At 42.5% G+C, this 18,045-nt stretch overlaps 1 protein-coding gene and 1 non-coding gene across 2 annotated transcripts in view; one reads left to right on the top strand and one right to left on the bottom strand.

Annotated features, from left to right (window-relative positions):
• Positions 1-6,234: 6,234 nt before the first annotated feature.
• The window catches only part of FERMT2 (FERM domain containing kindlin 2), a 98,891-nt gene continuing 87,080 nt past the window's right edge, over positions 6,235-18,045 (top strand). The window contains exons 1-2 of the mRNA XM_049704890.1: positions 6,235-7,512; positions 12,402-12,514. The gene's annotated coding sequence lies outside the window, so the exon portion shown is untranslated. The remainder of the gene's footprint in view (positions 7,513-12,401; positions 12,515-18,045) is intronic.
• LOC117196415 (U6 spliceosomal RNA) lies at positions 7,293-7,399 on the bottom strand. Its single transcript, XR_004476583.1, has one exon. It is a non-coding gene; the product is annotated as a U6 spliceosomal RNA (small nuclear RNA).

The following is an 18,045-nucleotide window of genomic DNA, read 5'->3' as shown; positions in this document are numbered from 1 at the left end:
CTTTAGCCCTTTCTGTTCCCCAGTCAGTACCGATCAACAGCTGCGGGACTATTCACAATTCATAGGTGTTTTTTTCCTACCTTATTTCACTGACAGGCTGTTTCCAGCAAATACAGCAAGGGTGTGTGTTTCTTCTTTTACCCCTCCCAACCCTGCCACTCCTCAGTGCCACCTGGGCACTCCTGCAGCCGCCTAAGCCAGCCTCCTTCTCTGACAAGGGAGTGTGGAATTCTCCCTCGTGGCGTAGGCACGCCACACGGAGGAATCTGTCTGGGATCCACACTAACGGGCCTCTGCCTGGCACCTGCACCAGCCCTCACTGATCCTCACTGCATCTGGCATCACTTCCTCTTTGTTGTAGATCAGGGCTTGTAGTTTCACTTTGGCTGCCCATTCAGTACCATTCCCCTTTTCTCTCCTTCTAATAAAACCCCAACTTTTTTCAAGCATCCAACATGCCCACACACAGCCCAGGAGATTCAGGGGAAGATAGCTCCATCCCTCGATTCTCAGTCAAGAAGTGGGCTGTGGTTGGCCTAAACCGATTTCAGTAATTCTTCCCCCTCCTTCACCTGTGTTTGGTTCAGTGACCGAGGTTTGAGCCAAATAGCACGTGGCAATCCCTTTGGTGACAGTTATTGATCCAGAGGCAGGCATGTGAACTAAGTTGGCCCATCAGGACTTTTATGACTTTCTCACCTAGAGGATGTGAACAAGAAATCAGGTAGCCCAAATTGCTATGGGCAGCCACAAGAGGAACACAAGGGGAACCAGCCTTCAGATGAATCCTATGGACAACAGCAAAAAGAATCAGAAAAAATCTGGGTGACTGATGATATTGTCCAGCCTGACATATCTTTGGAGTTCCTGTTATATGACTTAATACATTTCCCTATTTTTTAAGCCAGTCTTAGTCAGACTTTCTGCTACTTGCAGTCAAAAGCTTCCTAATTAGTACAGAATTAAAGAAGTTGCCTAGTTTGGTCAAACATGTATCTTGTATTTTTATTGTTTTAGCTTTTTCACTTATTTTTGAGGATGTTCAAAACTAACAGGAGTTCAATTACCTTCATGAACTGTACTAGTTCAATCAGAATTTTAAACTATCGAAAAGTATGATCAGCTTCAAAACACAGAGCAGCAAAGGAAGCTCAGCTTTGCAGTAATTGTCATACTCAAGGAAGCAGGGGGCATCCCACAGCATTACACGTGTACAGGCCTCCTTAGACTTCCCACTTCCCACTGTATTTTTCTCTCTATATGCCAGTCACCCGCACTGTGGGGTGTGGGGTGCTTGAGGCAGGGATTGGGTTCTCCTTGTCCAATGTCTTTGTATAGGACCTGCAACTTAAGAATGAGTGCCAGGCACAAAACACTCCAATGTTCATTTCCAAATCTCAGAGTAATTCCAAAAGCCCTTAGGATGCCCCAGGTATAAAAACCGAAATCAGAACTTCTGTGAATTTTCAGAACCTGTAACTATGGTGGAGTGCAGGAGGAAATGTTACATCAGGGTTTTTCTTCCTCAATTACTCATTGTGTTGTTTGTGCTAAATTTGTTGTATATTGTGTCTGAGTGGTCCTTACTACTCTTCTTCTCCCAGAGAAAAGGAAAGAGTTTTTGTACTTCAAGCCCAGCATGGAGGATTGATCTAAGTGAGTGTAGAGGAGGATGGGATAAGGCTGAGCTTAGAGCTAGGCATTTTGGGGCTTCCCTGGTGGCACAGTGGTTAAGAATCCACCTGCCAATGCAGGGGACACGGGTTTGAGCCCTGGTCCAGGAAGATCCCACATGCTGTGGAGCAACTGAGCCTGTGCACCACAACTACTGAGCCTGAGCTCTAGAGCCTGTGAGCCACAACTACTGAGCCCGCGAGCCACAACTACTGAGCCCATGCACAACTACTGGGCCCGCGAGCCACAACTACGGAGCCCATGCACAACTACTGGGCCCGCGAGCCACAACTACTGAAGCCTGCACACCTAGAGCCCGTGCTCCACAACAAGAGAAGCCACCGCAATGAGAAGCCCGTGCACCGCAACGAAAAGTAACCCGCACTCACTGCGACTAGAGAAAGCCCGTGCACAGCAAAGAAGACCCAACGCAGCCAAAAATAAAAATAAATAAATAGATAAGTTTATTAAAAAAAAGAACTAGGCATTTCCCCAAACTTGGGTAGCTGGGAAAGGGTAGCTTTTACAGGTTTCCAGGAAGTGAGAGGAATGGGACTCCATTTGCACAGTGTCTCAGGTAAGGGATTGAGGGAATGCCTGTGTCTCTGGGAGTGAGTTTACCCATCAGCAGAGTGGACAACTCTGAAGAGCTATCAGGTTGGCTCAGATAAAATTGTCTTAATGGGTGACCCTGGAGGCCCAGCACTCAACAGCTGCCACAGTGAGCAGAAAGGGCAACCTCAACAATGTCAAGAAAATCTTGTTTCCACTCATGGTTTGTGCATTTTAAGAAGTCCTTTCCCATGCATAGGTCACAAGTATATATATATATATTTTTCTATTAGCTTCATGATAGCTTTGAACATATGTCTTTAACCCTTTTGGAGCCAACATTTATGTAATTGATAGGGATTTGGTTTAATTTTTCTCAATATAGTGAGCCAGTTTTCCTATCTAGTAAACAGTCCATCCTTTCCCAGACTTACATGTGGGGACCAAGTTCCAATCTAAACACAGTTCTATCTCTGAGTTCTGTCATTCTGTTCCAGTTGTCCATTTTGTCTGTTCTTGAACCAGTACCATAATGTTTGAATCATATAGCTTAGTAGTATTCTTAAATACTCTTTGCCTTTCTTTCTCAAGGTAGACTTACTAAATCATGGACTTGTGTTTCCAAATAAATTTTAGGATAAATTTTCAGTGTTTCTCAAAAAACAAACAAGCCAACCCTGCCATTTTGACAGAGATTGAATTTAATTTATAGATTAATTTGGAGAGAATCTGCATTTTCATATTATGCCATTCTGTTCATGAGTGTGGAATACCTCTTCATTCATTCGGATCTTTTATGTCTTTTAATAGAGTTTAAAATTTTTTCTTATAGAGCTCTAGTGTATTCTTTGTTAATTCCTAGATATTCTAATGGTCTGTTGCTACTGTGAAATACGTCTTATTTTTCTATTATATATTTTCTAGTTTATTATTGCTAGTGTAAAGAAATGCTATTGATTTTTGTCTCATCAATTATTTATACCTTACTGGGGACAGGTTCCATAGATTTTTCCCTGGGAGAGATTTTAGTAGGTAAAAGGGGAAAGGAAAAAGAACATGAAGATACATGTGAGGACAAGAGACTCTGCAAGAAGCCAAAAGGACAGGCTGCCAGATGCTTTGGAAACCAATTTTATTACTTCATCTTTTTCCCTAAACTTTCATAAAATTATCCTAATTCTAGCAAAGAGGGCAGCCTCTTCAGAAATGTTTCCGCCATTCTTTCCTCCATGACTGGTTCCACCATCAGAATCTATCTGGAGTCCAGTCCCCTCTCAGCACTGTCACCACTACCTCTATATCCCAGGTCTTCTCCTCTAATCCAAGCAGTCACCTATGACAGTAGCCTTCCAGTTGGTCTCCCACATTCTACACTCCCCTGTACAGTCTGTCCCGTCAAGCCTGTCCTTTCATCATGTCACTCAGCTACTCAAAACTCTGCACTCTGGATCCTTACCTCATTCAGCTTAGAAGCCAGAGTGTTACTGTTTCTCTCCATGGGAGCTGGCTCCCTGTTTGCTCTCTGACCTCATCACCTACCATGCTCCCTCCTGTTCACTTTGTTCCAGTCACGTTTCAACTTGGCAAGCAAGCTGCAGCCTTGGGGCCTTAATGAATTATACTTTTCTGCATAACAAATTATCCCAACACTTAGCATCTTGAAATAACAAAGCTTTATTATTTCTCAGTTTTTGAGGGTCAGAAAGCCAGGGGGGTTCTGAATCAAGGTCTCTGATAAGGTTGCTGTCAAGCTTTTGTCTGTGGCTACAGTGTCATCTGAAGGCTCAACTGGGGGAGGGGCTACTTCTAAGCTCATTCACGAGGTTGTTGGCAAGCCTCAGGTCCTCGTGGATTTGCGGACTGAGGGCTTCCTTTCCTCCCCGACTGCTGGCCAGACACAGCCCTCAATTTCTTGCTGCGTGAGCCTCTCCGTAGAGCAGAGGGCAGCTCTCCTGGCAGCTTGCTTCCCCAGGGAGAGTGACCTAAGAGAAAATGAGCACCCAGAGTGGAAGCTGTAATCTTTTTAAAACCTAATCTCAGAAGTAACGTATCATCAGTTTTACCATATTCTGTTTATTTCAAATTCAGCATACACTCCAGGAGAGGGGAGTGAAGCTCCACCTCTTAAAGAGCACCAAGCATTCATGGACATATTTTTTGTAACCATCACAAGAACTTTGCACCCATTGCATCTGCTGTGGCTGGGGGTGGGGGGTGTCACTGAAATGCTGACTCCTTCTCTCATTCAGGTCTCTGCTCATCATAGAGGCTTCCTATGACCTTCCTGTCTAAAACAGCATCATTCCCTGTTCCCTTCCTCTGTTTATTTTTCATAGCCCTCATCATCTGACACGTTAGGTTTTATTTGTTTATAATTTGTCTTCCCACTAGAATATTAGCTTGATAAGTGTAGGAACTTTGCTTTGCTTGCTGTTAAATCCCCAGTACCCTAGAATTATGACTGGCATATAGTAAGCATTCAGTAAATACTTGTAGGGAGAGAGGAGAAAGGGGAGAAGGGAATCCCAGAAAAGGGGTCCCTGTCTTTAATGTCTTCCAGATGGAGACCTGGTTCATGTCTTGAGTGAACTATCCATCCAACCCAGCCCCTTGGGTCTAGAGGAATCCCAGGTGCCGGATGGCAGGTCAGAAAGGAACCGGTGGCTTATCTACCCATGGGAATTTGTAATAGGTTAAATTATGTCACAAAAAAAGATATGTCCGAGTACTAATCCCTACTACCTGTGAATGTGACCTTATTGTCACATTCAATAAGAGACCTGAATGAGAGAAGAAGTCAGCATTTCAGTGACACCCCCCACCCCCAGCCACAATTGCATCTCCAGATGCAATTAAGTTAAAGATCTCAAGATGAGATCATCCTGGAGTTAGGGTGGGCCCTAAATTCAACGGCTGGTGTCCTTATAAGAGGAAAGGGAGATCTGAAGCACAAAGACACAGGGAGAAGAAGGCCAAGTGAAGACAGAGGCAGAGACTGTATTTATGCTGCCGTAAGCCAAGGAACGCCTGAAGCCACCAGAAGCCAGAAGGAGAAAGGCAGGATTTTCCCTTTGGTCCTTCAGAGGGAGCGCAGCCCTGCCAACACCTTCATTGCAGACTTCTCGAGCCTCCACAACCATGGGAGAATACATTTCTATTGGTTAATGCCACCCAGTTTGTGGTCATTTGTTAGGGCAGCCCTAGGAAACTAATATAGGATTTAAGCACTTCTCTGAGACCCTCTTCCTTGGGCCTCTGATTATAAGTGATTAAGAAGAATCATCTCCAAGACTTACATAAAAATGTATGACTCAGATCATTTTTCATAACTTACATGCCAAATAAAAACCGTTTAAAGTCATATTGCCAACTACATATATAACTTTTTAAAAACAACTCGCTTATTATATATGCTTAGAATTCTAACTTTGGGATATATAAGAAATGGTATCATTTGATGCCTCTACTGAAGGAGACATTTTGAAGTATATACCCTTTTGTGCTACTTGAGGTTTTATCTTGCACCTTCCTTTCCCTAACATACAAACGCACCGTTAAGAAAAAAATAGCATAGTATTCCTATTGCTTCTATAAACTAGGATGTAGTTTTCACAGTTATGTAAGAGTACCTTTTAGCCAACAATTGCTTAATCAAAAACAAACAACTACCAAACTATTCATTTGTTTACATAAAAAACAGCGATCGAGGGCTTCCCTGGTTGTGCAGTGGTCGGCTTGCCGGTACAGGGGACGAGGGTTCGTGCCCCGGTCCGGGAGGATCCCGCATGCGGCAGAGCGACTGGGCCCATGAGCCATGGGCCCTGAGCTTGCGCGTCCGGAGCCTGTGCTCCGCAACGGGAGAGGCCACAACGGTGAGAGGCCCGCGTACTGTAAAAAAAAAAAAAAAAAAAAACCCAGCGATAGAAGCAGGGTGGTTATGGGGGGCGGTGGAGAGGAGGGAGAATCGGGAGGTGTTGGCCGAAGGGTACATAGTTTCAGTTATGCAAGATGAGTAAGTTCTAGAAAATCCACTCTACACTATAGTGCATGTAGTTAATAATACTGTTCTGCATATTCCAAAACTTGTTAAGAATGTAGATCTTGTATTAAATGTTCTAATCACAAAAAAGAGGGGAGGAGGAGATGTTTAGAGGTGATAGTTATGTTTATGGCAGTGTTTATTGTGGTGACAGTTTCATGGCCGTATACTTACTTTCAAACTCATCCAGGTAAATATGTACAGCTTTCTTTGTGTATCAAGCATACTGAATTTAAAAATATTGTTTAAAAGGACACTGATATTACTAATAACAGTTTGGCACACAGTTGTGAGATTTTGGTGCTTTGTTCCATTGCTGCTGCCTGAAATCTGTTGGCAAGTCAAATTTGTCTTCCTCCACTTATTTAATTTCTTTGTTGTAGCTTTGGACTGTTCGGGTATGTTTGCACCTTCCACAATACGGTTAGATAAAAGTGAGGGCACGCTGGATGATTGTTACCACTGGATTCTCTTTAAAAAAGAAAAGCAACCCCAGAACATAGGCCATTTTTTGTTTTGGGTGTTGTTTTTTCCATACAGAGAGCTGAGACAGGCTTATGTGTGAATGTTAAATTTAAGGATAATGATCATTGTGTCTGTCCATAAGTAAGCATTTTGGGAGATCCAAACTAAAACTGCAGTCATTGATATTCATTTCTTCTTTCTTTCATTCAAATGTATTGCCTGCCTGTGCCTTGTAATGTGTTAGAGGCTGAGGACAAAAGCAATGAGGCAGGGAATCTGCTCTCAAGATGGTGACAGACTTGTAGCTGAGTATGCATGATTCACTATGATGGGTACAGTAATAGCACACAGCAGCCCACATGAAAGGAGCGCATTGCCATGCCAGGGGCCTGCGAGGAGCTTAAAGAGGAGACCTCAGACAGTAAAAGTCATAGAGATGATTAATTTGGTTAATGGCTCCAGGATGGACTATATTACTATACTATAACTGTAATACCAGGCCATCTGAACAGAATTGTTTATTTGTCTTATATTATGAATGTCTGTGATTCTTTTTTTTTCTTTTTTTTTTAAACGCTTCACGAATTTTTGTGTCATCCTTGCGCAGGGGCCATGCTAATCTTCTCTGTGTCGTTCCAATTCTGGTGTATGTGCTGCCGAAGTGAGCACTGAATGTCTGATTCTTGGCAGTGTATATTCCTGATGTGCTCTTAGCAAATTTCAAGAACTTCACTGGGCTCAATCACATACGTCATGGGAGGATGATGACCATAAAACAAGAGGTATAAATTGGAAGCAGAGAGAGATTTCTCTGTAAGGAAAATAAAATGAAGGAGCTATACATTTTGCAATTAAAATTTGACATTGTTGGCTAATTCAGAACTGTAGTGATTTGGTCCATGCACTGCACTACACTTTACAATTCTCACTGTTAGGAGCTAGATAGAAACTTTATAAAACTGTTTTGAATAGTGTGGTTCTATCAAAAGTTTAGTCTTGATTTTAGAATTAGAAATTTTTTTTTAAATTTTTTTCAATTAAAAAATATTTTAGTACAAACCTAGTACAAACCAGTTTTGCAAAAGGACATAATTTCCATTCTATGGCAGAGAAGCTAACTGCTTCTCCTCTTCTTCTTGGGTACGTGGCTAGACCACATGGCCCAGCTCCCCTCTTGCCGACAGGAGTAGCCCTGTGACTGAGTCCCAGCCAATGGGAGGAGTTAAACTGGTGTGTGCCACTGCCAGGCCTGACCCGTGAAAACCCGGTGCTGACCCTTCTTGCTCTTTGCCCCTTGCAGCTGTCTGGAAGGCAGATGACCCCCAGGACCACCTTGGAAGCCACCCGTTAAAGACAGCAGAGCCTCTATCAGCTCGGCTGCCCAAATGATACACAAGGAGGAGCCCCACTGACCCATGCAGTTTACCCAGTCCTGTTCTGTGAACAAGAAATAACTCTATGGTATTTCAGACATGATATATTTTAGGGTCAGTCTGTTGCAGTAGTTAGCCTTTTCTAAGTCATACACTTGCCTAGCAAAATTTTTCCCTCTTACTTTTTTGGGGGAGGGAGGAGACACACAAGAAGGGACAAGTTGAGGGAAATTTAATTATAATGTTTGTGCGGAGCCTCTGTCATTTGCCCCTTTAAACCCATGCTCCATCCTTCCGTACCCTGCTTTCAGTCCCTGAAGACTGACTTCCATCTCTGGGCCTCTCGGCCCTCTGAGTGCCTGGGAGATGAGTGGGAGCGAGGGTAGGGAGGTCAGGATATTTCTGGCCCTGGTTTGCTCCCTGTGAGGTCCTAACCGGAGTTCACTACTCCTCTCAATCTGGCTGTTTCACATGACTGTCTCACTGCTTCCGGATTCAAGTAGCAGTTCCCTGCCCTCGTCCACGTGGGCTTTGCATTGGTCATCCCAGCTTAGTCAGCTTCGGCTGCCGCAACAAAGTACCATAGACTGGGTGGCTTCAACAACAGACATTTATTTCTCATAGTCTAGAAGCTGGGAAGTCTGAGATCAGGGTGCCAACATGGTGAGCTTCTGGTGAAAGCCAACTTCCTGGCTTGCAGACAGCTGCCTTCTTGCCTTATCCTCCTCACATGGTGGGGAAAGAGAGAGAGAGACAGAGAGAAACTCTCTGGTCCCTTCTCATAAAAGCAGTAATCCCATCACGGGGACCCCACCTGCATAACCTCATCTAAACCTAATTACCTCCCAAAGGCCTAATTACCTCTTTGATGCCATCACACTGGGAGGTTAGGGGCTGCAGAAGGGTAGGGAGGTCACAGACATTTAGTCCCTAACAGGCCTAGGCGTGTGTTGTCAGCCAGACTGCTATGAGACCCAGGTCAGCATGGCATCCCTTGCCCACACCTAGCCTACACCCACACCTGTGTTGTCCCTCTGTAAATAAACCCTCCTAGAATCATCCTTTGAATGTGCCATCTGTTTCCTGTTAGCACTCTGACTGAGGCCATATTGCTTTGTTTTAACTCTCAAAAATGATAGTAGCATGGGCTTCCCTGGTGGCGCAGTGGTTGAGAGCCCACCTGCTGATGCAGGGGACACGGGTTCGTGCCCCGGTCCGGGAAGATCCCACATGCCGCGGAGCGGCTGGGCCCGTGAGCCATGGCCGCTGAGCCTGCACGTCCGGAGCCTGTGCTCCGCAACGGGAGAGGCCACAACAGTGAGAGGCCCGCGTACCACAAAAAAATGATATTAGCAAATACTGTACATATTACCAGAACCTAGTAAGGCAATTGTACATTTTAGGACAATAACCATCACAAGCCGTAATTCCCAGGCAAAGTATTCCATCTCCATCTTTAGTGGCAGCGGAACTCTCTCCACAACCCAAACCTAATATGTCAGTCCCCTTAGCCTTTACTCCAGAATCTGAACCTTAGCCCAGCATTCAAAGCCCTTCATAATCTGGTCTCTGTCTCCTCTCCAGCATTATCATCGCCATTTCCTTCCCTCTCACCCCCTGCCCCCATACCATGAGCTGGGAGAATCGTTCCTCTGTGATTCTGCACATCACAAGCTCTCTCTCTGAATCCCCTCCCATCTTCCTCTTCACTTAACTCCTGGTAGTCTTTTAGAACTCAGCTCACCTCTCTCCTGCTGGGGCAATCCTGACACCTACACCCACACCTCTCCCCATCCACACACGTGCATGTCTTCCTAGGCTGGAGGACACGCCTCTCATGCTGTCTCACACCACTTTACTTTCCTGCCCCCTGACTCCTGGATCATGATTCTTTTAAGGACTAGAGTTGACTGTTATTAATGTCTATATGCCCATAGTAGGTACTTCATGTTTGTTGAATGCATGTCTCCAATGGTTTTAGGCTTTTGTTAAAAACTTGCATGCGCACTGGACTTCCTGTAGGGGACCTGGATAAAGCTAGGACCAAGATAGAGGCATGTTCCTCTTCTCTGCCCATTCATCTGCTACGAGAGCTGGAGACTTGGGAGAAAAGTCTGTTTCTCTTCCAGCATCTCTGCACTTCCCTCCTCCCCATGGAATGAAGACAAAACTCACCACCCCTGCCTTTAACATGTTCAACTCACCGCAGATTCCCTGAGTAGGACCTGAGTTACTCAAGTTTTGCTGTTACACACTTCTAGGGTTGTTTTTTTTTTTTAATTTAACTTTCTGAATAGGTAATACATCCTCATGAGTCAAAACCAAAACGTATAAAATGTTATATAGTGAAATGTCTCCCCTCATCCAACCAATGTTTCCATTAACCCCGTTCCTACCCTCCATATGTAACCACTCTTCTTAATTTCTTACGTATACTTAGTTCCAGAATTGTTTAGTGCAAATACAAACAAATTTCAAATATACATTCTTATATTTCTCACTTCTTTACCAAAGCATGCCATACTTTTTTGAACTGTGTTTTGTTTTGTTTTTTACTTAACAGGTTTTGGAAACCTTTCCTTACCTGTTCATAACTTGTTTCCTCATTCTTTTGTACAGCTGAACAATATTCCAGTATGTGAACGCATCATAATTTACTTAACTAAACCTTTATTGATAGACGTTTGAGTTGCTTCTAGTCTTTTTTTGTAACACCTATAATGATGCACATTACAAATTTTTTTAATTTATTTTTTTGTATTGAAGTATAGTTGATTTACAATCCTGTATTTGTTTCAGGTGTACAGCAAAGTGATTTGGTTATACATATATCTATATCTATATACTCTTTTTCATTTTTTTCATTATAGTTTATTATAAGATAATGAATATAGTTCCCTGTGCTATACAGTAAATCCTTGTTTATCTATTTTATTTATAGTAGTATGCACCTGTTAATCCCATACTCCCAATTTATCCCTCCCCTGCTTTCCCTTTGGTAAACATGAGTTTGTTTTCTACGATAATGATGCACATTTAATCTAGACATGATGCTATACTATTCAATGTATAATTCTTTTAACATTTTGACTTTATACTTTATTTCAAGAAACTTTTCATCTGTGGGCCCATCAATACATGACATTTGCTAAAGAATACATTAAGGTTAAACCACAAATCAATGACCTGAAAAAGTTATTTAACTTTATGAGTTCATTTCTGGGCATTTATCCATAAGAATGTTGGACAACATAGCGGAGTATGAGTTCATTTTAATGGAGCAGGCAGCACATGTGTAAGCTTTGCAGTTTCTGCCAAGGTCATTTGGACAAAGGAGCATTCTGGGATTCCCCTTGGGAAAAATCTTAATCATTCTTGTACTTTTGATGATCAGTAATATTTTAATATTACTTGGGATGCTACTGTGTTGTATTCAGCAGAAGTTACAAAAAGAGGAAGGACTCAGTGTGTCCGTCCAGAGCACCATAAGTCTTTGTAGGAAGGCATAATGCATGAGTGTCAAACCATGCTCATTCCAAAGGCTGAGGTCAGTTGTGGGTTCCCTGTCTACTGCCCAGTACAGAATAGACATGTGTGGGATTCTGTATGTTTATCCTGTACATACCTGCTCCTGTACAGACTGGTGTCCCACTTGGCCACAGGGCATTCCATCCAGTGGCTCCCTCCTATGTGGCTGGTTGGCAGGGTTGATTAATGAGGCGAGCCCTCAGGCATGGCACATGCTACATCTGCTGGAGGGCAGTGATGGGCTGGAAAGGGCCAACTGAGTATTACTAGAACTTACCAAAGGCTTGTAGGAGCTCATTTCCTCAAAGAGAAGGACCGTGGGTCTTATGAAGCTACTCAGCCTAAACAATGTCTGAGCTTTAGACCCAACCTCAATACGAGACGCATCTCCCTTCAAGAAGACTGGACCTCCAGGCCCTCTGAGACAGAACCAACTGAGGACACTCAGTGGGGCCACACCACCCTCTGCCAAATCTTGCTTTGGGGCCTAGAGACCTAAACTCATCTAAAGCAGTGCTCCACCTCCTTTATCTCTGTACGTGTATATTTTATACTTTCCAAAGGGAAGGTCTTTTTCTGATTTAAGAAAATGAAACAAAAGAAAAAGATGAAAGTAAAATCAGAGGTCTAAATTAGAGAGAACGACTGCTGAAAAATATAGCTTTAAAGCCTTTTTATGAATAGTTTTCACAAACCTTGGCTTTATTTTGACTGTGAGCCTTCCTAACTCTTTTGAGCCTCTGGTAAATGGTATTATATCTCTTTTATAGGTTTCTGGAACTCTCTCCCAATAACTCATTCCGCCTATTCCCATCTCACCAGTCGTCAGGTTGGAAACCCTAAATTGGATGAACTACTCTATTCCATTTCTGATATTTATTAGGTAAGAATTTTTAATTATATTATGGTTTCCATGTGTGTTTATTTCCTGCCACAAGTCCTCAGTGAGCACTTATGAGTTCCCCTTCCAGTCACCTGGGGATGCATCAGTGAGCAAAACCAGTGAAATCATGTCTCTACCAATTTCTCCACGGAAGGGTGGGGTGGTAGATAAATGGTTTTTTATGATCAATAGTTGAATGCAAGTCAGTTTAATAAACTGGTTTCCAGTGCCTCTCAAGTTAAAATATGGTCCTGAAAGGTGAGCCCTTCTGTTAACTGCTTTCCCTTTTCTTCTTCCTCCTCCTTCAATTTTCCTAGACATCTCCTTGACCTTCCCCCAACACACACACACACACACACACAAATACACACACACACCTGTCTTTGTAAACTTCCTGACTGAACCCTCATGCAATTGATTAATTAAAATTTTGTATTGTGACAATATTTGTATGTTTCAGTTATCTATTGCTGTGTAACAAACAGCCCCATGATGAAGAGGCTTAACATAACAGCCATTTTATTTGCTCAGGAGTCTGTGGATCAGGAATTTGGACTGGACTCAGCTGGTGGTCCTGCTTCATATAACTTTGGCTGGGCTCACTCATGGGACTGTGTTCAGCTGGGAGTTTGGTTGGTGCTGGAGTGTTCAAGGTGTCTTCAGGCCTCTCTCCACTGGTCTCCAGCAGAGCAAGGAAACTTCTTACATGGCAGCTGACTTCCAAGATGGAAGACCAGCCTTGGGAATTACATATCACTTCTGTCACATTTCATTGGTCAAAATAGCTCACAGAGCCAGCACAGATTCAAAGACAGAGGAAACATACACCACTTCTTATTGGGGGAATGGCAAGGTCACGATGCAGAAGAGCATGTGGGAGGGGTGATATCATTGCAGCAATCTTTGGAACCATGAACTACTGTACAGACCTGTTTTATGTTAGCTGTTAATCCACTATAAACCATAGTTGTGGGCAGTAGTAACGAATCTAGCATTAGTTTATTTGTTTTCTCTCTGTGTCTGTCTGCTTTTTACTAATCAGTACCTCAGCTCTAAAGGAGGTTTTGAACTATAATCCTGAGTTTCATGAGTGTCCATCAGTATTTTCAGTTCCAAGGCACAGGAAGTGATTCTGGCTAGCTTTAGCAGAAGGGAATTTTTGTTGGTTTACCAGTTAGTTCATAGAAGACAGGAAGGTTGGAGAACTAGACTCAGAACATGGACAGAACCTAAGGCAGACTGGGTGGAAGGCATATCCACAGTGACTCCACCATGACATTCTGGGCGGGGCACCACTGCTGGCACTGCACACACTGCACAGTGGACACGGCTGCCATGGGGCTCTTACTGCCACCATGCCTGTGCCAAAGGCTTTGATTCTTTCTCTTATGGCTCCAAGTCCTAAGAACAATCAATTGCCCAGTCTATTTGCTCCCTCATTGACCAGGAAGTGGGGAGAGGGTCCTTTACACTTCAAAGGTTGGGGCTGAGGGTCAATAAATTGTCCTGATCTGACCTCAACCCCTATTCACTCTGCTGTAGCCTCAATGCAAAACACCAAGCATCCTACTGCCTCAGGGCATTTGTACATGCTATTTTCACACCTAAAGTGCTCTTTCCCAAATGTCTGCATGACTCTCTCTCACCTTATTCAAATCTTTATACAAACATCATTTTCTCATAAGGGCTTCCAATAGCTATTCTATCTAAAATTGTAAGGCTTTACCCCACACTTCCTATCCCTTATCCCTGCTTTTTTTTTTACTTTTTAGGTCTTAACTTTATCTAACATAGTGTCTGTATATATTTTCTTTCCCCCTAGGATATAAGCTCCACGGGGGCAAGAATTTTAGTCTGCTTTGTTCAATATTGTGTCCCCAGCATCTAGAACAGAGGCTGGAAAGTAGTAAGTGTTCAATAAATATGTCTTCCTTAAAATGAATGTAGAGCCAGTATCTACTCGATCGCTTTGAAATCCCTTTGGAACACATTTGTTGTAAGGTTGACAATGATTCTTCTTCGAGTTTAATCCGCTTACCAGTATATCTGCCTAGAATAATTTTCTCATTTTACTTTGTTATACAAGACAAAATGAAATTTTTTGATAGGTTAAAAATTGTTTAATTTATTGTTTCTTTTCCTTCATCCAGGCTTATCCCTCTGCCTAGAAGGAAATTAAACAAGTCAGACAAGGATCATTTATTATAAAACCATACCTTATGCTTTGTTCTCTTCTCAGCATTTCTAAATTGATATTTGGCTGATTTATTGCACTACTTTTCAGGGTATTGCCGCAAGCTTAATAGTTGTCAAGGTCATCCCTTTCATCCCTCATTCAGAAAGACATGAAGTTGGCCTTTTTCCAGTTTTCAGGAATGTATTAGTCCTCAGGAGCCGCTGCAAGCAAAGCAGCACCACTGTGACCTTAACTAATTCATGATGCGTCCCAGGAGGCAAACCATCAGGCCCTTCCCAGAGACTCAAATACATTGATAGTGTCCATAGTCATCAGTGAGTCAAAAGCGTGTACTGAGTATCTACTGAGTGCAAAGCTGTGCTAGCTCTTCATCAGTGGAGGAGTTCATCAAGCCCTGCCTTCTGCACGCTCGGCAAACAGGAAGCAGAAGGGAGAGGATCCAGCCAGCTTTAACAAGCGCTTCATGACATTTCACATTTGTGTCACTGGCAGGGGGCCCAATTTCAGTGGCCCTGTATCCGATGATAGGGTATTTCCCTCTTTGTATAATAATTGATGAACTCTCATTCATTCATTCATTCACTGAACACATTCAAATAAATGACGTGTTTCAGTAAGTAGGATGGTCTCTAGATCCACAAGAAGAAATCACTTTAAACAGATGAGTTTTGGTGTTAGAAATGTTAATTTTTAAAAACTACAGAAAATTACAACCGCTACAACAAAACCCATATTCCTACCACCCAGAATTAGTAACCATTACTATTTTGTCTTATTTTGTTTCCAGCCTTAAAAAAAAAAAGTCATACAGTGCATGACAGAAATTAGAATAATATCAAAGGGCTTACAGTAAAAAGTAAGTCACCTGCCCCCAGGCCTCTGACCTTCACTTCTGAGGCAACCTCTATTACAGGTTTCTTGTATTTCCTTACAAAGATATTCTATGCACGTATAAGCCTATATGTAAATGTATTCTCCCTTTTTCGTATCCTCTCTTTTGTTTACAAATGGAAGCTCATAACATACAACACTCTGTATCTTAATTTTTTTCAGTTAATGTATCTTGGAGACTGTTGAAACAGGAGAGTTTTAAGTCTAACATGAGAAAGTACTTTTTAGCTGCCATGATGATAAAATTCTGGAATGAGTCACTAAAACTGATAATATTAGTCTCAGCTCTCTCAAGCCACTTCCGGCACCACTCTGGTTGACGTTCCTGAGAAGCTGACTCTGAAACAGAGATTAATGTGCAGGAATTTCACTGGGAAGTGCTCTTGGAATCAACACCTATGGAAGAGAAAGGAAGAGGGGAAAAAAGCAGAAATGAACAGAGAGAAAGTTTGGGCTGCAATGCAGTCTCAGCTAAGGCCTCATGTCCCCTTGGGGGGCTGAAGCTGGAATGGCCTTTCCAAGTTGTCCTCATTCAGGAAGGAGTCCAGGCCTTTATAACTAACATCAATCATTCATGGAATTCAGATGGCCCTGGGGAGGGTGTGGCCATGGTTTACATGGTCTCCCCAGCTAAGACAATTTCCAGGGACGGTGGACAGCTAAGGGCTATCTGCCAGTGGCACTCCCAAATTAGGGAGGAATAATTTCTTCATCCCTGAAAGGGCATCTGGGGAAAGCATCATAATATCTACTATTAAAAAAAAGAAGTTCTTCTTTCTTTTTTTTTTTTTAAATTAATTAATTAATTTATTTTTGGCTGTGTTGGGTCTTCGTTTCTGTGCAAGGGCTTTCTCTAGTTGCGGCAAGCGGGGGCCACTCTTCATCGCGGTGCGTGGGCCTCTCACTATCGCGGCCTCTCTTGTTGGGAGCACAGGCTCCAGACGCGCAGGCTCAGTAGTTGTGGCTCACGGGCCCAATTGCTCCGCGGCATGTGGGATCTTCCCAGACCAGGGCTCGAACCTGTGTCCCCCACATTGGCAGGCAGACTCTCAATCACTGCGCCACCAGGGAAGCCCAGAAGTTCTTATTTCTAAGACTATATGCCACAGTATTTAGGAGTGAAATTTCATAATATGTATAGTTAACTTTCAAATGGTTCCAGAAAATATATTTGTGGGAGTGTGAGAAAGAGAAAGAGATAAAGCAAACTTACAAGGTGCTAACAATTAGTGAATCTAAGCAAAAGATATATGCGTATTCATAGTACTGTTCTTGCAATTTTTCTATGGCATAGGTGACATAGTATAAGAGCTTGTACCTGGAACCCAAATGCTAGAACTAGGTGACCTGACTTGTTAAAGGCAGATTTTATAACTATCTAAGATAATTATGCTAGAGTTTCATGGTGACATGACTGGGGAGTACAAAAAACTTGGTGAGCGCCCCCTCAGGTCTTCTCCCAACTTTCAGACCTCATTCTGGTTAGGAAGAATTTTCCACCAACACAGACATGCCTTTAGTAAAAGGATAGTGGGGAAATTTGAGAAGACTGGCTCTCTGCACATCATTGTAAAGAAAAATACCCAAAACTTAACAAGTAAAACAGAAAGTACTGTGCGCCCTTTCAGTATTCTACTAGAGCGTTATCTCTAATGAGACTGCCTAACAAGGCTGATTGTGTAGGAAATGTAATTTTGTTTGGTTGACCATTTACTGTTGATCAGAGCCTAGGCTCTGTAAAGTTAAATATTAACATAGAAAATTGATAATGATTTTTGCCCAGTCAATAAGATAACCTCAAAGATGATGGTTTTACTGCCCTTAGGACATCTACCAGTTTTGTATCTAATTTTGCCATCTTATTCCAGCATTCTTTTTTTCACCAATCCTATATATCAGCTTCCTAGATCCCCTCTGGATCAATTTCACCATTGTACTGTTTCCTTCATTAATAAGTTAAATAAATTTTTGACATAGGCTTATTATACATTTATATAAAATTCATGTTTTTGAAGATTATACTGTGACTTCCCACAGACTGCCATCTCCTAGTATCCTTTGTAAAAAATGCATTCCTTTTGCTTATCACCATAAATTCTCTTATTAGAATTTATAGATCAGAATGCTCTTTTACACCAAGGCTTCAACCCTGTCCTCCATGGGATGACTCTGAGGGAGTTTTCTGTGCCTTACCACTGACAGCATTCTCCTTGAGACATGTAGTTTAGTCCTCTCCCCCAAGTACTTTAGGGGACCTAAAACTCCACTAGGCCTGCCAAAAAAAAAAAAAAAAATCTAGGCAGTCAATAAAATCAGTTGCACAACTATATTACATGAAAAGAAAATATCTAAAACTACAATACAAACAGCAACATTAGCATGAGTTATATGAGAGAAAAAGTTGCCGTGCAGGTGTAGGAACTGGCCAGGCTGTGCTGTTCTT

Source organism: Orcinus orca, chromosome 2, assembly GCF_937001465.1.
Source record: "Orcinus orca chromosome 2, mOrcOrc1.1, whole genome shotgun sequence".
In the NCBI taxonomy this organism is placed as follows: Eukaryota; Metazoa; Chordata; class Mammalia; order Artiodactyla; family Delphinidae; genus Orcinus; species Orcinus orca.
Note: the sequence above shows the minus strand (reverse complement) of the source record. Positions and strands in the feature narration are given on the sequence as shown.